Below are 23,166 nucleotides of genomic sequence, written 5' to 3'. Positions count from 1 at the left end.
AAAGTAAGGGTGTGCATGGGAATGTTTGGCTGATCCCTGGTCCAGGAGATCTTAAATTTGCACTTCTGGATGAATTTCTCTTGCATTCCAAGGAAGATTGGGGACACTGAGCCCAAATGGGCCATGTTCCGTGACTTCATTGCTGAGGCAGCTGCACAGAGCTGTTGATGTAAGGTCATTAGTGCCCATCACAGCAGTAACCCCAAAATCCGGTGATGCTGGACACCAGCAATAAAGAGAACTATCAGACTGAAGAAGGAGACCCTTTGAGCTTGGTTAGCCTGTGTGACTCCAGAAGTAGTTAACAGATACCAACAGACGAAGCAGAGTGAGGAAACAGCGGTTGCAGAAGCAAATCTTGCGTGCAGGAGGATTTCAGTGAGGCAACAGAAAATGACTTTTGGTCAGACTCAAAGCGATTCTGGCAAACTGTCAGGTAACTCAGGAGGGAGAAACAGTGTTTCACCCATACAGTTTTTAGCAGGGACGGAGTGTTCTGAATTCACCTGGGGATGTAGTCTAGCAGTGGAAGAAGCACTTTGAGGATACACCTATCTTTGAGGAAGGACTCATCCATCATGGAGCTGAGGTCATTGACGTAGTTTAAATAACACCTCAGTGCTCTGAGGGTGGATGATATTTGCCCTGAATTCATAAAGGCTCTGTATGTTTTTGGGCTGTCTTAGTTAAAATGCCTCTTCAACATTGTGTGGAGGTTGGGGTCAGTGCCTCTGGATTGGCAAACTGGGGTGGTGGTTCTCAACGTTAAGAAAGGGAGCCACAGGGTGTGTTCAAGTCTTAAGTAAGGTTATGCTAGGGTTTTGGAACAGAAGATCTGGATGTTGGTTGAGCCTCGGATTCAGGAAGAACAATGTGGATTTCATCCTGGTCATGTAACAGAGGACATGATTTTTACCCTCAAAGGAATTCTGGAAAGTAGGAATATGTCCAACCAGTCTATATGCGTTTTGTGGACTTTGAAAAAGCATATGACTGCATCCCCTAGGGTGTCCTGTTTTTGGCGGGGTTTGGGAGTATGGGGTACCAGGTCTAATGTTGTTGGCTGTTTGGTCTATATACAACCAGAGTGAAGGCTTTGTTTCACATCACAGTAAGGTTCATTCCTGGTGGGTATGGGACCCCGCCAGAAATGCTTTTTGTTTCTGATTCTGTTCATAATTTTTATGGACAGAATTTCTAGGAGCAGCCAAGGAGTGGAAGATGTCCAGTTCAGTGACCTTAGGATCGCATTTGTACTTTTTGCAGATGACATATTACTGCTGGCTTCATCAGGCTGTGATATTTGAAATTTACTAGGGCAGTTTGCAGCCAAGTATGAAGTAGCCAGGATGAGGATGAGGATAAGCACCTCCAAATCCAAGCACATAGTTTTCAACCAAAAAATGGTGAAGTGTTCTCTCCGGGCTCTTGGCATTGGGGATGAGGTCCTTCCTTGAGTGGATAGGTTTAAGTATCTTGGGATCTTGTTTATGAGTGAAGCAAGAAGGGAGCAGGAGACTGACATGCAGCAGCAGTATCTGCAGTTATGCGGATGTTGTACCAGTCAGTCGTGGTGAAGAATTGTACTGGTTGTTCTACGTCCATGCCATCACCTATGATCATAAGCTGGCTGTTCTGTACTCCGCAAAAACAAGAAAGTGGTTGTATAACTGATTTAGTGTGCTTAAGGGGAAGAAGGAGATTCTGGGGAGCTAGCAGGAGGCCAAGGCAATTCTTCAAGGGCACATTTGTATATCCCAATGACCCCTTTAACCTATACCAGGTGCATCAAAAGTGAATGAAAATATCAGCTTCTCTGAACTGCCTAGAAGTTGGGTAATTATACCATATCAGCATTATGAGGTCTTTACTAATTCCTATAATGTCTCTGTGAAAAATACTCATAGTAATCAGGCGATTCTGCTAGTGCTCCAGAGTTGGCTTAACACTAAATCTTACTCTGGTACTTGCTAATTGTACATTCTGTATATTGACCACTATCACTGCATATCTTGATTAGACTAATCATATCATAGATGGTGTTAGACACTACTAGGGAGTATGTTTAGGACTCTGACTTGACTTGTTATTTGCCTCTGGACCAGAGGGTGGAGCTGTCACTAACATTCCCTTCCCTTTTGCTGGAGAAACTGTAACATTACATCCTCTGATGCCAAAAAACACCTGCCTCTTTCACTCCAATCTCCATATAGAAACAGCAACACCCAGACGTTAGCATTCAGTTAGGAACCAGCAACTGAGAGAAGATATCTCTCCAAGCAACAGATTGGAAAAGTCTACGTTGCCGTCTTTTTTTCATTTACTTTTGTTTTCATTATCTTAATAGGTATGCATATAAAATGGGGTTCAACTGGCTGGTGTCCCAACCCGATACTTTGTTCTGTCTGATTCCACTACAGCAGACACACAGTCTAAAAACATAGGCCATGCCACTTTGTATTCCTGACAGACATTTTTATGACATATAAGCTTTTTGGTTTATTTGAAAAAGCAGAACTTTACAATGGCATACTACTCAATCAAACAAATAATACAATAGATACTACAATTTACTTTAAAAGCAATTTAGAGATAACAAAAGAAAAATAGAAGCACAAAGTGAAAGAGGAAACAAAACAAGATTCAACCTCCGCCAAACAATTCTGTGTGGGAAAACAGAAACCGCCTTCTCACTTGCTGTAGCAGCGTTGATGCTGGCTTGAAGATCAGTGAAACCTTTTGGTTGAAATTTCTTAATCATGGAAAAGTTTTATTGTTATGTTTGGATTATTAGAAGTAAATCCAAAATTTGCAAGCAGTTTTCTTTACTTCATTTCAAAGTGGATTTTGACTGCAGGAAATGTCCCTGCCTATATTAAAAAGGCTATCATTATGCAAATTAAAGTAACTGTGTTCTCTGAACCAATTTTCTGTAGGGCCATTATGCCACACACCAGCATTGCAGCTTTTATATTTAAGAGCACAACACCCTGAAACATTTCAAAGATAAAGTAAGTGAAAATAAAAGGAAAAACCTTAACAATTAACCTCAGTTTTAAACTTGTATATGAACATACGCGTATTTTCTGTCCATATTTCACACTATGCCTAATCTGCAATGAAAAGCAAAATGAAAAATAATATTATATATATAGAAAATATGAATAAGAAGTTTAAGAGAAATATGTAGTTAAATGGTACGACATATACAGCAGTAACCAACATGGTATCCTTGTCAAAGTTACACTAGGCAATTAACGAACAACTACTTTAAAACTCTGGCAAATACATTACCTCTAACAGGATGGTGTGGAAAATTTCTCATGCACTAATAGTCATGTAATATTCACATACTGAAAATCATGCAAGGGATAAAAACAGAATATGCATTAGAATAAAGGTAAATACCATTTAAATCTGAACTGAAAAGATTTTCATTCACATTTATACTCCACACAGGAACAGATATTTGAATTTCAGCACTGCACTCTGATTAGTATTAATACTTTAACTGTTGAGATGTCCCTACAGTGATAGTAACACAGCGGAGCACCATTTAGACTAATAATGTGCCCTTTATGCTCAAGCTTCCCAAAGCTCTGAACATGACAGGGAACTCAGCTATAATGAGCAAAGCTGGGAGAAAGACTGCATCTTTGGAGTCTTCATCTGAGGCACTGTAATTAGGCAACACTCCTAGAATGCTTTTCTCGTAGCAATACTTTCAGAGGTTAGGGGTTTAAGAGACTCTCAAACCACTTGGTAACATTTAAAATAACAAAAAATGTTGGTTTCTTGATAACTTGAGCTGTCTTATTATCAGACAAATTGAACTTAATGCATTTAAATAGGTGCATGGGAGTTGGAGAAAACCTATGCCAACATGCATTTTCAAAAAGGAAGAAAAGTAAAAGTTATTCCGTATTGTAATGATGAAGTGGGAATAATACTGTATTGGCATTCAATGAACTGCTGAAACACTGAGACTCTGATCCTTTTTTCAGCATGGATTTAGCTTGATTTTTTTCTCCTTTATAGCTGTACGAATTATCTAAATGAGACATATTGCTTCCTTTCTGAGATTTATTCTGGCTGTGCATCAAGGAAAGTTTGAACCCTATGGGTAGAAATATTGCGACAAATACCAATTTTTGTTAAGCAATGGTTTAACTGATTTGATATTTGTTTTGCTATATTGGAATATTCATTATCATGGTGGCACGCACATGCTGAGTTGTACTGGGGGATTAGAGCAAGGTGATGCAGTGAGGACAGGTTGTGGGTGAGCACATTTACTAGCTGCTCTTCTTCTTCCTGCCTGAGAGTGGAAGAGGAGTCTTACAAGGACCAATGATGTCACATCCATAGCCGGAGCCGGATCCATTTAAGTATTGCGACAGGTGGAAACCGGTGTTCAGTTTTGGACCTGCAACTGTTGGAGCCACATTAGCCCGCAAAAACACTGGAATGTCTAACTAAAATGCTGCCATGTTTGGTTGTGACTATTTTTCTTGATTTTCTATTTCTTATTACTTTTTTAACCTCTCCACTAATAAATGAGGATCTTGGGGAGACCCCAACATTTTCCAATCCCATTTTTTTTCCTACAATGGACATCTCAGCAAGGGCTGTATACCACATCTACTGCTTATGAGAGTCTGAACAATCACCATTACTGCTTTATTTTTCTTTTGTACTGCAAGAGAAAAATTGTTTAATAGTGTTGGAAAATATTTTACTGGATCTAAACACTGAATACTTCACACTAAGTAAATGTTAGTCCAGCTGAAATTTTCATGAATAATATATACATGGTCATGCGTGTGCGCATGGAAGACAGCTTAAGGACTCTAGTGATACTAATTACCCCCAAACCAGGGGATGGCACTGTGTTCTGATGCCTTCTCTCTTCCTCCCTCTGCATAAATGAAGACTGATGCTCGTTTCACCATATCCATACTCCTGGACCCTCCCTCTCCTGCCTGGAACTCATATGACCAGAAGTTCAGCCATTTTCAGTTCAGTTAAATTGCAAACTCCTGTCTGAAAGAATGTTATCCGCATGCTGTTGCATGTTTTTCATTGTTTTCTTATTTCAGTTATACAGGGTCACCAGAGTGGTGCCCCAACCCTTTAATGTTGTTTATTATATATATTGTAAAACCCCCAAACCCCAGATATACAAGACCCAACATAATATAAGGATTTTCCATCCACACAGTTCTAATATAACAATAAACACAGCCAAACATAGACTTTTAAATAGTTGCTCTTTCTTTCTCTCTCTCCTCCAGTGAGTGTCTCCCTACTTTCTTTATGGCCTGTGAGTTCTTCCTGGAAGACATGGCGTGACACCAGAAGCATTTCTGGGACAGGCATTAAAGGGAGCCTGCTGTCTCCCAACTCTGATTCCTTAAGGTGGGGCAGCAGTCTTCTGTTATTTCATGTCAGTGGAACGTTTTTGTCACCTGGGACAGTCTCTGAGTTTGCCAGCCCCCCACTTACAAAATAAAAAATAATACATATCGTACAAACAATGAAAATGACAAATTATTAATTACAATTTATATACAATTACAGTTTAACTACAATCTGAAATCTACAATATACAACTATTCAAACAATAAATCTACAATACTGCTTTTCATACTTTTGTATTGGCAAGATCATCAATGACATCTTCGAAATCAATTTTGTTTGTCATTTGCTGCTCAATGGAAAGTATGGCAAGGTTTCTTAAACGCAAAGTACTTATTGAAAATCTTAAATAATTTTTTAAGTTTCAGTTTGGAGAAACTTCTCTCACAGCTAGCAACACTAATAGCAATTATGAGTAAAATTTGCAGAAATATTACGATATTTGGAACTGAATGTTGAACCCCAGACGCACCAGTAAGATCCATGTGTCGTTGTTAATTTTGCTTGGCCAAAGATCGATATCATTTAAGTTAACAGCCAGAATTTTTTTGTTCGTCATACGTTTCATTGCTTGAAGATGAAAAACTACTTGAGCATAAATATGGCATTAATTCGGAAACTCCTTCATGAGCAGTAACAGTAGTTTTTTCACGACTGAGGTATTTCAATAATGCCTCTTTATTCTTTTTTAATACTTCTTCCCTCTCCTTTTTCTTTTTTCTAAAAGCAGCACTGCTCTCTTTTGTTCGCTTCATCTTAAGAATGTTAAATTAATTAAATAATAACAATAAGATTGAAGGGTTTGACCATTTTGGTCAGTTGGCAAACTGGTCAAGATTAGTATTTGTAAAATATAACTTTGCAGCATATGTATTTGTAACTGTTTCTAAACATTAAAAATAGTGTAATTTTGACATAGATGACACACATTGGCTTCCCAAAGCCCTGTGAAACAAAACTGTCTAAAAAGTGTAGTGCTAAAGTTTATTAGAAAGTGCCACCCCTAAAATAGTGCCCACCTCACTATGCCAGTGTTGCATCTGCTTTATGGTGCCATCCGGCCTTCCCATCGGCCAATGCATTTGCCTTTCCACTCTGACCCTCCATCCGGGCAATGAATCCTTCTCCTTCACAGCTGAGATGTCTGTTCTCATTTTACAATATACTGTATATATTTATGCTTGCAGGAATGACAGTTCCATAAAAGGGAAAATTTGGAGTGCCAACTGGGTTGTCCAGGTTAATGTCCAATAATATAAAAACAGCAACGATTTATTATTCGTATAGCCCAAAATCACACATGGAGTACCATGTGGAAAATCAGTTAAGTCGTAAGTGGTCCTTAGGAGTAAAAAATAAGTAAGTGGCCAGGTCAATCTTCATGGGTGTGCGGGTTTTCGCACAGCTGTACGAAGTTGGTGGATCAAGACATGGTGCCCCCGCACTTGGTTTCGGGGGTGGTTTTGGTCTGTCTTGATTGCTTCACCGGCTCTTCATGCGGTCTGCATTAGAGTCTCTGCACCCATGGACTTATATAAGGGGGGGGTCAGACAAGAGAAGGTGAAGAGAACCAAAAGAACTGTAAGAGACAGAAAGCTGAAGTTAATACTCGGGGAGTGAAGGCAACTGGTCAGTAGTCTCAAGGAGGAACATGTGATTAATGTTCTTGGGATGGATTTGTTAGGCAGAAGGATGATTGCTGCATCAGAGCAGAGGAAGAGGTGCAACTTAGATGCCAAGCATCTGTGGATTTTTACAAAAATGTAGATGCTGACTTTGCTTTACCTTCATTTTTATTTTTGAACTTAACTTATTTATTTAACTTATTTAGGTTTTTAAACTTCACCTTGGATACAGGAATTGTTAATTGGATTATTTATTTAATTAATTTGGGAAGATGCACTGTTTTGTTATTCTTTGAATTGTTCTTAATAGCACATGGTTTAAAAACTGTTTCATTTTAACACCAATCCATTGCAGTCATCATGTGTTTGTCCTCACTTGCTGTGGTACAGTACTCAGTTATGACTATCAAAGGATGTGGGTTCAAGAAGTTACAATTACGGTTTTGGGAGAGTGGAGTCATCTTGCACTGTCACATAACACAATGGGCATTACTAGGCCCTGTTTTTTTGACAATCCTCCCAGTCTTGACTCCCTAAGAAGACAAGAAAAAATGTTCAAAAAATCCCCTTGTAGGGAAACAAAATGGAAGAAATCTTGGGAAAGGCAATTCAGAGAGAGACCACCTTCCAGGTAGGTTGAGCATACAATGTGTGTCAAAAATGGGATAAATACAACAAAAAAAAACAGAACACAAGTAATCCTCTTCACAGAGCGAGATGGCCAATATATCATTGCCACCACAGAAATACAATATAATAGTACAAATTACAAGGCAAATGCAAGAATAGATTACACCACTCACTAAATACAGAACTATCACCTATGAGGTTACAGATTTCTTCAGTCCTGGAGACCTCGGGCAACAAGCTGTGTCCTATCTGCTGGCTATTCCACAGTTGAGTCAATGCTGGGCTGGTCAATCTGATGAAAGGACCCTTCTATTAATCAAAAAACACTCTTTGGTGTATATGTTCCACAAATATCAGGGCTAATAAATACAGTGAATCAATGCATTCGGTGTGTCAGAGGACAATGCTAAAGAAACTGGAAATCATGTGAACTGATGTCAGAAATTCATTACATGAAGAACTTAACTTCAGTAAATCAGGAAGGATAGTAGCTGTTAAAACCCACACAAACCGCTTGCATAAATTTGTTTATGTGACTTTTTAATAAGTAATATCGGATAAAATGATAAAGGCTTGATATGTATCCTGTAACCATTTTTGGGTATATATGCACTATCAAAACTGCCTTACCGTAACCTTTCTGGTCTGTTTGTTTTATTTCTTTCTGTCTATTATTAGATGCAACTGAGAAGTCAAATTTCATGTTTTCTTGGGAAGACATGACTAAATAAAGAAACCTTGAACCTTGAAGTTAGGTCAGTTTTGTTGAGGAGCTTAACCTGATGAGTAGCTCTTGCCAAAGTAATGTCTTCATCCAAGAAGCTCAGGCTGTTATGGGAAGTAAACCGGAAGGGGCAGAATCATTTACCCTCACTGGGCAGTTTCCCTTTTTTAGGTGTAGCACTGTGGAGAGAGAAGGAAATGACATTGTTAGCAATAGCACCCTTTCTTATCTTGGCGGGTTATTACATACCTCAACAAACCCTAAAAGGAGATCCTCTGACATGCATATACATATATACATATTGTGGCAGGTGGCCGGGTGTGGTCATCAGCCTCCTGTCTATTTAAGGAGCTGCCCTCCCTCACTCAGGGCTGGAGTCGGGTGAGGAGAAGGACGAGGTCGGAGAGGAGGCGGCAAGGAGAGGCCTGGCAAGAAAAAGAAAGAGAAAGAGAAAGAGAGGTGTCTTAAAGAGGAGCCTGAACTTTGAGAGACTGTTGGGGTTTGTGTGGCGGTGCACTTTAAAACTTTGTATATAGTGTAAATAAACGTGTGGTGATGGCTTTACATGTGTCTGCCTGTCTGTGTCCGGGCCGCCCAATTCACAGTTGCGTAGTCGGCAGGATACTCAACCTGGGACAAGGTGGGGACCTGCATTGAAAAACAAGTCTGTGGATGGGCCGGCACAGCAGGGAAGCTCACCCACGTGTTGGAGGGGCAGCGTGCACCCAACCCCGCAGGGAAATGTAGTACCCCGGACCGTTAGCGGCCCGTCGTTGGACTATGTATTTCAGGGGCGGCTCAAAGACACGGCAGCAGCAAGGGAAGGAAAAGCTGCAACTACAACAGCCGCAGCAGCCGCGGAGCTGCCCGGAGTCTCGTCTCCGTGTGTGGAAGGAGGACGAGATGGCCACCGACCGGAAGTCCCTCCTTGTAAAAGGCACGGGGTTGGATAGCGTGTCCCGTGTGCCTGCCAACGATTGGATGGAGGCGGGCCTGGGGAATGTCCATCCCGTGCCAGAGAGAAACCCGAATGGGCCAGAGGAAAGGGACCATAGAAAGCAGTCGGCGAGTGACGCTGCTTGTAAGGTAAGCTCACCGTTGACTGACTTTCTCTCCCTGGCAGCAGTTCTGCAGCGGTTGCAGAGATGTCTCCTGCTTGCCGGATCGCCGCCATCTGAGCTATGTGCCCTCCGGGCAGAGACGCGGAAGTCAGAGCAAGCGCCGCTGCCGAAAAGGGAATGGCGCAGCGCTGGATCTTCTGACCGGAGAGGTGCAGCGGGGACGGTGAGTAGGACCGGCCCCGTAAAGCTACGGACACTGGCGGGACAGGGTCTGTCCTTCTACAGTAGGCAGACCCGAACCGCCGCAGCATCCCAAAGAAAGAGGAGGAATCGGAGGAAGAAAGCCAACTCCTCCGATATGGGAGGACGTGTTGCTGGGTGCACACGTCCCAAGAGAGGCCACCCTCTGCCGAGGCAGAGGGAAAACCCGCAGCATGAGAGAAGAGCGAGTGTGCTCCCATTGGCGGTCCCGTGGCGGAGATCACAGAGGACTCGGTTGGGGAGGCCGAGAAAGAGAGTATCGGGGTGCCAGTCGGAGCGGAGAGCGTTGGCCCAAATTCGGAGGAAGCGTGCTGAGGGGCCGCATCAGGGCAACGTCTCCACCCCGTTTTTCTGTTTATTCTATAGGACCGGGCCCTAGGCTGGAACGTGTCAGCTTGCCGCCGAGGAATACCTGTCCTCGCAGAACGGGCTGCTGGTCCCTAGGGGTCTCAGCTTGCGGGGGAGTATTGTGGCAGGTGGCCGGGTGTGGTCATCAGCCTCCTGCCTATTTAAGGAGCCGCCCTCCCTCACTCAGGGCTGGAGTCGGGTGAGGAGAAGGACGAGGTCGGAGAGGAGGCGGCAAGGAGAGGCCTGACGAGAAAGAGAAAGAGAGGTGGCTTAAAGAGGAGCCTGGACTTTGGGAGACTGTTGGGGTTTGTGTGGCGGTGCACTTTAAAACTTTGTATATAGTGTAAATAAACATGTGGTGATGGCTTTACATGTGTCTGCCTGTCTGTGTCCGGGCCGCCCAATTCACAATATATATTTTGTTTTACATATATACGTATGAATATATTATATATTCAAACAGCTATGACTATAATGAAATATGCAGAGGAAAAACAAAATCTTGAAAAGAGAAAAATGTGGAGTTTTCTGTATTAGACAACTGAATAAATATGGTAATAAACAGAAATTGGCAATATGAGTTACCAAAAAAGAAATTTCATATTAGCTGATATTGGAGTGGAGATGGCTTCTTCATCACTACTCTACAAGGCATGTAATGCAAACATTAACTACAATGAAAAATAAATGGGGTTGGCCTTTCCATGCAACATAGGACCATAAATAACTAAAGAAAAATCAATCTCAATGACTACAATCATCAACTGTATCATTCTGATAGAAAGGCTTAATGTATGTCGTTGATTAGTTCACCATCAAATGAATGAATAGTGAGTGCGCTCAGCCTCGGCTTGCTCATTGCTTCATAAAAAAAAAAAAAGTTCCTGTAATTCTTTTCTGCTTCTAAATTGTAACTCATAATTAACTTTAATCCTTTAATTTTAAAGATTCTGAAATAATGTCTACGCCGTTTTGCATTAGGAAATCCAATAATGATAATTATGTCCCTTCTGTTTATTTCTACATTTACATCATTCATGTAAAATAAATCAAACAAGTTAGTAAATAAACTAATTTAATTTTTGAAGTATTGATATAGCTTGTAAGCAGTTGTAGTTTAGCTAAATTTACATGAATGGATCAAGAAGAGCTGGATTGACATCTCTAGAGTTTATACATGTACAGAGGTTGGTTCCACAAGATCAACGCCATCTATAAACTGTGCCAAATGAAAGTCAGCCAAGCCCTTGTACACTGAATGAACTCATCTTTCTTTCTTTTAATGCTCACAAAAATTCTAAGAGACACATACATCAAAGGACTGTAATAAAAATAGTACAGGCCAATACATAAATATATGTGCAGAAGTCTTCAGCCACTCAAGAAAATGCTTTTCAAAGCTGGTCATCTGGGTAATAACTGTTGATTTGTTCATGAAAACAATATACAGTGCCTATAAAAAGCATTCATCCCTTAGAGGTTTTCACATTTAATTATTATAGAACATTGAATTACAGTGGATTTAGTTTGGCTCTTTGACACTGATCAACAGGAAAAAAAAACTCTTTAATGTCAATGTGAAAACAGATATCTGCAAAGAAATCTAAAACAATTACAAATTTAAAACACAAAATCATTATTCACATAAAAATTCACAGTCTTCAAGTCAATATTTAGTAGATGCACCTTTGGCAGCCATGACACACCAGGTTATTTTCCCCTATTCTTCTTTGAAAAACCACTGAAGCTCGGTCAGGTTGCATTTAGATTATGAGTGAACAGCCTTTTTTAAGTCTAGCCACGCATTCTCCAATAACTCCGGACTTGGACTCTGACTTGGCCACACCAGAACATTAACATTGTTGTTTCGAAGCCATTGCTGGGTAGCTTTGGCTACGCTTGGGGTCATTATCTTGCTTGAAAACAAATCTTCTCCCAAGGTGCAGGTTTCTTGCAAACTGCATCTGGTTTTCCTTCAGGATTTCCTTGTTTTTTTTGTGGCATTCATTTTACCTTCTACTACTGATAAGTAAACCACATGGAGTTCTCTTCACCGTGAGTTTATCAAAATCGTGGAAATGTTCAGGAACTTCACCAAACAAACGCATTGAATTAAATAGGGAAGGAGGAACTGAACTAGTTTTGAGTTGAATTTTAATGGTGCAGTGTTTTTTTAGCGTCCCTGATAGTTAAGGCAATTATGCTGGAAAGATTATTGTGGCAAATAATATGACCTAACCTGTGAGACAGCAGTGCTAACCACTGCGCTACTGTGCCTCAAGAATCAAAAGATGCGGATGGAACGATAGCCACAAACAAAATACAATAAATAGACACAAACTCCAATTAAGTTAAAAAAATATACTGTATATACAGGTAAAATTCCGTTACAACGAATATCTTTACAACGAAATTATTTTTATGGTCCCGACAATTTCCCCGTATGACACAAGTCTATAGAAATCTTGTTACTACGAAATACATTCAGCAGATACTTTCATTACAACAAAGTGCCCAAAAGACCTTGAAATGCCTGAATGAATCATCCACCGAGCAGTTAGTTCTATGGTCACAGCTCAGTTGTGCACAACGATCCCCAAACGGAAACACTGTAATTTTTTTTTTCTTTGAACTTTCCTCATACTGTTTTTTTTTTGCTGTTTTTGTTTTTGTGGTTATCAGTGATACCTTTTGCTTATTGTTCGTCAACATTTGAAAAACATCCATTGGAATTTAACTCATTGTAACCTCCTATAGAAACGACAGACATGAAAAAACATTAACAGTTCATATTAGAATTCATATCAGATCATATCAGTTCATTGTGGCATAAAGAAAAAAGACGTTGCCAGTGAATTCGTAATTTCGCCATCGACCTTGTCAACTTTCTTGAATAACTGAGCAAAAAAAGAAGAAAAATCTCGGGTTGCAAATATATGTGAACTGCTGCATTTGAAGACGAGAAAAAGCAGTTTTTATGTGGTTCAGTGATTCTCGTTCAAGAAACATTCCTATTAATGCGCCACTCATTCAAGAAAATGTGCGGTTTCTAAACTCTCTTGGGACCTCCCCGAGCTGGACAACACTCCGAAGAGCATCCCCAAGTGCGATCACCACGTCTGTGGACGACTGTTTATCCATTGCCAGGGCAACAGCAGGCTCACAGCTCTGGGGCGGCTCTTCACCAAAGCAAACAGAAAAGATCCCGATGGGTGATGTAAGGAACATTATAAATGTAGGGAACAGTACTACTTGGCCACTAACCTGGTCACAACCCTTCCTGACTACTGTGTCTGTTTATAGGAGAGTGGCAGATCACGCTACCATAAATAACCGTGCTGTTCCTGTTTCAAGCTGAATAAAGCTGGTTTTGCTAAAGTACTGAGACTCAGCCTCGTGTTTTGGGGTGTAAGACAGGGACTTATAGCACAACCCTGATCTTTTAGGATTTGCTTCTGTGTTGCTTCACTGCAGCACTGTAAGGCTGCTGCTGCCCTGCCCCGGCAATGGACAAACAGTCTTCCACAGATGTGGTAATCACGCTTTGGGATGCACTTTGGCATGTCACCCCATTGAGTAGGGGGGATCCCAAAAGAGTTCAGAAACCTCACAATATGAAGAACAAGAATAGGATGATTCGGCTCCTGATTGATAACTGTGCTGCCCACGACATGCTTCCACATTTAGATAATGTTCGCGCTGAATTCATCCCACCCAATTGCACAGCAGTGCTTCAGCCATTGGTTTTGGGCATCATTCGCACCCTGAAAGTGTATTATCGCAAGGAAATGCTGAGAAAAATTCTCATCAGCAAAACTTGTAGACAGGAGGATATTAAAATTAACACAAAAGAAGCTATTGTACAGTGTCCATTTTAGGACATCCTCCTCCCTCCGAAAAAACTCCATCCTTCCTACTACCTTCGACAAAATATTCCTCCTCCCTGTGAGGAATCCCCAGTCACCCCTCCTCCCTCCTCTCTCCTCCCTCCTTCCACCACCGTCCGCTCTCAGTTCTCCGCTGTCCGCCATCCACCCTCCTATCTCCGTCATCCGCCTTCAGCTCTCCATCAAACCCCACACTCCCCCCGCCCCCTCATCACGACATTTTCGAAAATGAAGTGACGTAATACTTCAGCTCCACCTTCTTCACAAGTTCATTCACCAAATTATTTGTCAATTATATTTCACAGTAAGAATTTACAGCACGACTCAAACGTGGGAACGAAGGTAAATGACGTTAATTGTTGAGTGTCTTTTAATATTGTGTAAGCATACATATTAACACATGTGCAATTAAACATATGCATTTACGGTGTGATTTTTCAGGCTTAAAAGCTCGCCTTTTATTAAAAAGGTAAATGCAAACTTTTTTCATTCTGAAGGGCACAAACCACGCAAAAATGTCGGTACACCAGATAAATAAGCGCAATGTTTTATCAGTTGTATTGTATGCTTACAATACATATAGAAATGTGTTAATCGTTAACTAATAGTATGGGATGGTGTTTTTCAACTCAGCTACAGATGCAGATGGAAACCAGAACTGCTTTGAAAAATACGAACGCCTTAGGACCGATCTGGAATAAGGTAGCACAGCGCCTTGATTTAAACGATTCCATGTCTTGGTGGGTTTGCGTTGCTTGTTGTCAATATCTTTACACCTGTTTTTAAGGCTTATTGACTGAAAGGGGCTTTCGTGAAAAAAGTTAGGGCTTTGCTACAGGATACACCCTCCACAAGTTAAGTAAGTTAAAAATAAAGGTATATATTTCTGTTTTATTTAAACCTTTTAAGTTTGTATGCGGGCGGCATGGTGGCGCAGTGAAAGGTGCCAGTTAGGAGACTTCCTTAACTTGTGGAGGGTGTATCCTGTAGCAAAGCCCTAACTTTTTTCACGAAAGCCCCTTTCAGTCAATAAGCCTTAAAAACAGGTGTAAAGATATTGACAACAAGCAACGCAAACCCACCAAGACATGGAATCGTTTAAATCAAGGCACTGTGCTACCTTATTCCAGATCGGTCCAAAGGCGTTCGTATTTTTCAAAGCAGTTCTGGTTTCCATCTGCATCTGTAGCTGTGTTGAAAAACACCATCCCATACTATTAGTTAACGATTAACACATTTCTATATGTATTGTAAGCATACAATACAACTGATAAAACGTTGCGCTTATTTATCTGGTGTACCGACATTTTTGCGTGGTTTGTGCCCTTCAGAATGAAAAAAGTTTGCATTTACCTTTTTAATAAAAGGCGAGCTTTTAAGCCTGAAAAATCACACCGTAAATGCACATGTTTAATTGCACATGTGTTAATATGTATGCTTACACAATATTAAAAGACACTCAACAATTAACGTCATTTACCTTCGTTCCCACGTTTGAGTCGTGCTGTAAATTCTTACTGTGAAATATAATTGACAAATAATTTGGTGAATGAACTTGTGAAGAAGGTGGAGCTGAAGTATTACGTCACTTCATTAACGAAAATGTCGTGATGAGGGGGCGGGGGGAGTGTGGGGTTTGATGGAGAGCTGAAGGCGGATGACGGAGATAGGAGGGTGGATGGCGGACAGCGGAGAACTGAGAGCGGACGGTGGTGGAAGGAGGGAGGAGAGAGGAGGGAGGAGGGGTGACTGGGGATTCCTCGCAGGGAGGAGGAATATTTTGTCGAAGGTAGTAGGAAGGATGGAGTTTTTTCGGAGGGAGGAGGATGTCCTAAAATGGACACTGTACTATTGAAATGATTGCAAATGTCTGAATGCAAGTGAAAGAAAGCACTATAGTGACAAATACAGAATCTCATTACAATGAAATTTTCATTACAACAAAATATTTTTTAGGTCCCTGGCAGTTCGTTGTAACGGTATTTTACCAGTATATATATCATTGTGCTCATAGAAGTCCAATCTCTGGGGCACTGACTGGTCCTTCCGCAAAGCATTTTTTTAAGTTGTACATCAGCTAACGTTTACTCACAGCATGGAGGCATCAATGCAGATGGCAACTTTTTTTGTTATCTATCTATGCAAATGTTTCACACTTTTTTCTTCAGTCAAAAAGACAGAAATGCCTCACAAATAGTAATGAATGTTTCAATACTATTATTATTTCTTAGGGTCTCATGTGTTTTCTGACTTAGTGGGGAGGGCACCTTATAAGGCTTGTTTTAAATTTTTGATGGCATCCTGGCAAGTTGTGTAGTCAGGACTTATATTATATAATTGGTGGCAGTACTCCTAATATTCTCATGATAGATAGATAGATAGATAGATAGATAGATAGATAGATAGATAGATAGATAGATAGATAGATAGATAGACAGATAGATAGATAGATAGATAGATAGATAGATAGATAGAACTTTATTTGTCACCAGGAGAAAATGTGGCTTTTCACAGAAGCTCTTTAAATAAATAAATACATAGATAGATAAGTAAATAAATACATAAATATACACACGCACACTTTGGTCTGAAAATAAACTGGTATGACTAAGCAATGAAAGCAAGAAAATTAAAAAGAAAGAAATGTTCTGACTTGAGAGTCACAGTCCCATTGAGACATCATGCAGGTGAAATTCTATTTGTATAATGGAGTCCGAGTACCGTTTCTTGACACACTTCTGCAGAATGATTCATTGGCCTAAAGTCCTCAGTATTAGTGTGTCAGAGAGAGGATGTGCAGTATTGTTTATAATGACACTCAGTTTTGTTTTAATTCTCTCCTTCACTACGATCTCCATGGGGTCCACAGTGTGTCCTGTAACTGAGCCTTCCTTTTTAATTAGCTTGTTGATGGTTAGTTAATGTACCCCTCAAAAGAAAATATTGCAAGTTTTTTTTTTAACAGATACAGGGTGCTAGTCCAGCTAGAGCAGGATGCAGGCAGTGGCATGCATACGCAAAGCAGATCAGGTAACCACATATAATGTGAGGTGAAGTACACTTTCAGTGTGCATGCGTGGCAGTTCTGCATGTGGCTGCTACAACTCTATGATGTTACACTGGCCTTTCAAAGCATCATGGGGCACTGGGAAAAAATGTTCATCCAAGCCAGCTACACAACAAAATTCCAGGATAATATCTGACAAAGAAAATCAACAGCAAACACAGCATAATGACTATGAAAAAAGCTTTGGTGAATTATGCACAGTAAGTGAAAGACAGAACCCTGACAAATATAGCAGTCCAATTGCAGGTTCTCACACTTCGACGTATGCCATTTACAAATACCTGCACAGCAGTCCCATGTCCAGCTCCATGAAAGCCAAAAAGGGACAGTCTCATTACTCTTCAGTTAGTCCTCATATATAAATTCTTTCAAGCTTCTTGTAGTAATTTCCAAAATTCTTCTTTTGACTTCAGCTACTTGTTTTCTTTTCCCTAAGACGTTTTCGCTGTAAACAACATTTTAAAATTGCTATATGCTTAGATACAAATGTGCAGTAATTTATGGGTTTTTTTGGATCAAAAGGTCCAAATGTATTTTGAGTGTAATGGTATGCAAAGAGACAGTTCTTCATGATTGATTTTAAAATCATTTATGATTCAGTACTATGTTTTTTAAGGTTTAACATTTCTGAATTACCCCTGTTTACATAAGATGTGAATGTTGTTTTCTCGGTTGTATCCATATTAACAAAAAGGAATATCACATAAAGGCACAAGGTTGCAATTTCACAAAAGAAAGATATATTTACATCTCTAAAAATGTTATTTTTATAATGATTCTTAAAGGTTATATATATATATATATATATATATATATATATATATATATATATATATATATGTATACAGAATATTGTCACACATGTGCACATGGGAGGCAGCTAAAGGGCTTGAGTAAGGGCAATTCCGAATCAGACCAGGATGTGGCAGAGTGCACTGACTCTTTTTCTCCCTTTCCTGCAGACCAGTCACGGGAGATTCCACCTGGCCCTCTTGACGTCACTTTCGGGTCCGAGCCTATGGAAGAAGACCCTTATGAGCCCGACCCCTTTGACCTCACTTCTTGTCTTCCTCTTTAAAAGCCTCCACCTTTTCCCTATTCCCTCAGTTCTGTTTTGGACTCGGTTTTGTGCGCAGCAGTGCTATCATTTACGACAAGTTGCAGCCAGGAAACCAAATATATGGGTGGCTGCCCCAAACCTTGCTATGGCTCTTTGTGGAGTTTGTGACAATATATATATATTTTTTCATCTATCTTCAAGCTATTTTCATCAGGTATGTCTGTTTTAAGGCTTATCTGAAGTCTAAGATCTATAAGTATTTTTTTCCTCATTTATGTAATGAAAACTGCAAACAAAATGTTCTGATTGTAAGTACAGTTGTTGGATGTGCTGCTTAGTGGTGCTTCATGGCACTTTCCCTTTTTAAAGATAAGCCAAGGCAAACACAAATGAGAACTGTTATTGGAAGAGGCTTCAACTAAAGACATGAAGATTAACCTGTCACCTTTCTGTAATACACTTGTCCATTTCCCCTTGTTTACAGTCTCCCTGGAATCTGACATACAGAAAAAATGTTTTAATTTCATATTGCTATTTTCAGACAGAGACAGATAACAGCTTCTTTGTGGATTTGCTACCACAATAAAGGCAAATGTTTAAATTTCAACGAAAACGTGGCTCTGGTTCAAAGCAGCATTAAAATGATTTAAGAATGATTAGATTAATAAACATTTACTGTGGGCTGACTAATGGGATCCTTTGTGGAAAACTGCAAAGCAGGCAAACATCAAAATGTTTCAGAAGTCGTTATACTTTTGGTTGGGTTTAGAACTGCCTCTATGACTGATCTATTAGGGAATAAACACAGTTCTGTGAATAGCAGATCATAGTGATCTGCATTCAGCAGTATTCAGTGAATAATTTATCTTCTAAGACAGCATATTTTTTACAAAACTGAAAAGTAAACTTTGTTTTTTGTTAAGTTGGAGACCATCCCTGTGAAAGAAGTGGATATCATATGATATTGTTCATATTGCATTCTTTGTACAAGCTTGACTTGAAATAAATTAGTTTGGAGAATACCAAAGTGGTAATGAAACAGAAGTAAGGAGTACATAAAGCAAGATGATTTATGTTTTCTGATAAAACATACGAGTTATAATTATCAATTACATTTGTAGTTGTGTTAGGAGAGAATTTTAAAATGGTTCAAAACTTCAAAATAGTTCATATGTAGCTAGATAGTTATTTTGGCACTAGTATGACTAGTCATACAAAAATTACTCTACAAGTGTCTTTGTTTTTAAGGATTTTAGTGAAGATCAAAGCTGTTTTTAAGGATTTTAGTGAAGTTCAAAGCAAACAGTTCACACAAAAAATAGAGAAAAAAGTTTATAATTCACACAAAAAAATAAAGGGAATAAGGTGGAACTTATTACATTCTGCTTAAATATCCTGGTTACATTTCTTAAGGTTTCTATGCATTCTTTTATGCAGCAGACAGTCAGAAAACTATATGCCCTTAATGTTAATTTGACCATTCATGTTTCTTCCTAGCTGTCTAACTTCAAGCTATGGGGCTATTCTACTGTAACACAGAGTGAAGATTACGAACATTCCATTTTCTATAACTTATAGGGGGGTAAACTGAATATTCCATTATCTATGTTAAGCTTTATTATATTGAGAAGTCAAGCTAAATGACACCTTTACTTGGCTGAAGAAGGGGCCTGAGTTGCCTCGAACACTTAGCCAATAAAAGGTGTCATTTTGCTTGACTTCTCACTACATTCATAATGGCTAACACAGTTCAACTCCCTAGTGCTGCTTTATTATATTCAAATTCAAGCTAAGCAGACAAAATAAAATGTACCATTAGCATTAACTTGACCCAGAAGTATTTCCATCAGGCTATGCCTTAGCACCGGAAATACTCCCAGGTCCAAAATAAAAGAGACCGCTCAACCTCATCCTGTCGGGAGTCTGGAGTGGAGGACAGACAAAGCTCATCTGGGTGCTGTGGAGGAGAAGACAAAAGAGAGAGAGAGAGAGAAAATTGTGTTTGCTTTATGCAACTTTTGATGCCATTCTGTAAGGAATTATTGTTAATAAAGTTTCTTTTAATACCGGGACTTGTGTCTCTAAGGTTGTGTCTGGGTTTTAAGGTGATGCAATGCTCCCTATTGGTAACAACCGCTACACAAAGTACGTTAGATAGACACAGTGGAACCACTTCAAACATCACTGATGTGTAGGACCCACCTGAATGATGTCACAACAGTCATTACTGCGCCAGTACGCTTATCACGCATTAGCTATTAGGTGGTAATGGTGTGAGAGAGATAGCCAATTAGAGATAAGGGATGATTAGGGGGCCAGAATGGACAAGACCATAATGCAGACTTCTGGATAAATCATACTCTTTTTGAAAGACGCCCAAGGATCTTTAATGACCACAAAGATTCAGGACCTTGGTTTTATGTCTCATCTAAAAGGTGCTGCCATATTTACAGCAAAGTGCACTGGGGCATTGGGATCCATACACAGCCCACAGGGTAAGTGCCTCCTGCTGACATCACCAACACTTCTTCCAGAAGTTATGCATTTCAGTATTTCTCATGGTGCTAGAGCTGCAACTTGATCAGACATGCAAATTTCACAGTACTCTGCACTTATGACAATACCACTACTACTGCCTACTTATTGCATACTTATTACGACAGTTACCATAACTGTTTCCTGCAGGTATTAACAACAGATGTTTTACAAGTAAATACACTTTGACAATTGGAAAAATTATGTTTCAATATACAGATATGTCTACCAGTTTTTTGAAAACTGATTGCAAAATAAAACAGCATCAGCTAATTTTAACATGAGTACCCAGCAAGTCTCAATGGACGTGCATGTGTGTGGTGTTGATCCTGACCAGTTCAGGACACGTAGACATATCGCTCCCGATAAGAACAGTAGGCAATATGGCATCTCCATCTATGGACAGCACTACCTCCCCTTGTCCCCAATATGGACCAGAATGTGTTTCCACCTCTGCTGTTCTGCCATTTTTTCTTTTCCATCACTTTCTTCGCTTGGAGACTAGGCTGCCCTGACAACTGCTGGGTCCTAGTGAACAAGATCTGTTTCTTCTCAGACTGTATCTTTCTTTCCGTATTTATGGTGGTATCCCTATTTAATGCCATCCAGAGCCCCAGCACACATATACTGTATAGCATTCTGTTCTCTCTCAGTAGTGTCCCCTGTGTCAGTACAGTACTTCCATGGCCGGTCTCCTGTTGTAACCTTGCCACATGATTCTTTTACAAAAAGCACCTCCATGACAGCCTGGCATCCAGACTACAATAATAAACAAACTATAGATGTAAAGTAAGCATTTCTGTGTTCATATTAATTAGTGTTTCAACATTATTTTTCAGTTTTCACGGCATGCTATTTTGTACTTTCACACACGTGCGCATGGAAGGCAGCTAAAGGGCTTCAATGGGAGTAATTCTGAGCCAGACGGGAAGGTAGCGGAGTGCACTGACTCTTTCTCTTGCTTTTCTGTAGACCATTCACAGGAAATTCCACCTGGCCCCGATGACGTCATTCCTGGTTCTGGCCCCTTTGACATCACTTCCGAGTGCGAGCTTATAGATGAAGACCCTTCCGGTTCTTGCCCCTTTGAGGTCACATGCTATACTGGCCTTTAAAGCCACCACCTTTCCTCCGTCCCCTCAGTTCTGTTCTGGACTCTAATCTGCACACATCAGTACAAACCTTTAAACCATTTTGCAGCAAGGGAATTTTATACGGGTGGCAGCACCAATCCTTTCTGTGGCTTCTTTGATTTTGTGACAGTACTTTATATCAAATTTGAATAGAACATTATAAAAGAATAAACTGAATGGCTGTATTAGTCTGAACTGGATATAGCTTAAACTCAAGCACTTGTATTTTAAAAGGCAGTTTTTTCATTTCTTTTGGAACAAATATTCATTTTCATCTTTATTACCTCATTTTAAATATTTAAACAGTATGGCAGTGAATTAAAAACAGTGTGTTTAATTCTATTTTTGATGGGTGTCTCATTCAGTATGTTGTTTACTGCACACACCACACTAAGTGCTTACATTCTTTCCTTAAATTTAATCCTCCTGTGTCCTCAGCACCCCAGCCTTCCCCGTTCCGCTCCGTACTTAGACAGACTGATGGGCAAAGCCATTTGATTTCCATCAGGAATACTGTGAGAGCATGCAGAGATATATATTTTAGCTGGGGCATAAAGTTTATCAGCTCTGATGGCTCTCCTCTCCGAGTCTTTTGTTTAGATGTATTATTCATTTCATGTAGGCACTTTGAGCAGCACAGTGGATGCTCTTAATTTTTCTCTGTGCTTCCGACTGTAGGAAGTTTTCCATGCATCCCAGTGTAACACAAACACTATCAGCCTGACAAATCTCAAAGAGGCAAGAGGGACATATAAAATGTCTTACTGGAGGGTTTCTGTAAATGGGTTACATATACAATTGTATATTTTATACTCTTGCTGGGATTCCCTTTGGAACTCTTAGCAGCATCTAACTACCTAATGTTACTGAGGGATAGATGCTTAATCAGAGTTTTACTGTAGATGGCATTTGATATCCTCAAATTAAAACATCACAAAATACATTTTTTAATTATATTAATATTAGAAAACACAGTTTATCATGTTTTCCAAGCTATTTTTTTCAAACTGTACCATATATGACATGTTTATGAGATGCAAATAGACTACTAACTTTTCTGAAGGCACAAAAGGGTGAGTAAATATATCAAAGTTTTATTTGTGTAATCAAATTTATACTATTATTTTAATGCATCTTATTAGGGAGCTGTGCATGAATATAATGAGCCTATTTTGCTTTTATATTAATTATTTATATTTCTTTAAAAATGAACTATTAGCACACAGTACAATCATGCACCAATTAATGGGCAACTGAGTTGGCAAAACCATCCAGAGTAATAACTCTCATTATTATTACTATTGTTATTTCATAGGGTCTCATAAGTTTTCTGATTCTTGGCAGGCCCTTTAAGGTTTGTTTTGATGCTGGTGTTGCTTCACACTGCTAATTCTTGTTCTTATCACCTTCCTTACAC

Source organism: Erpetoichthys calabaricus, chromosome 14, assembly GCF_900747795.2.
Source record: "Erpetoichthys calabaricus chromosome 14, fErpCal1.3, whole genome shotgun sequence".
Taxonomy (NCBI): domain Eukaryota; kingdom Metazoa; phylum Chordata; class Cladistia; order Polypteriformes; family Polypteridae; genus Erpetoichthys; species Erpetoichthys calabaricus.
Note: the sequence above shows the minus strand (reverse complement) of the source record.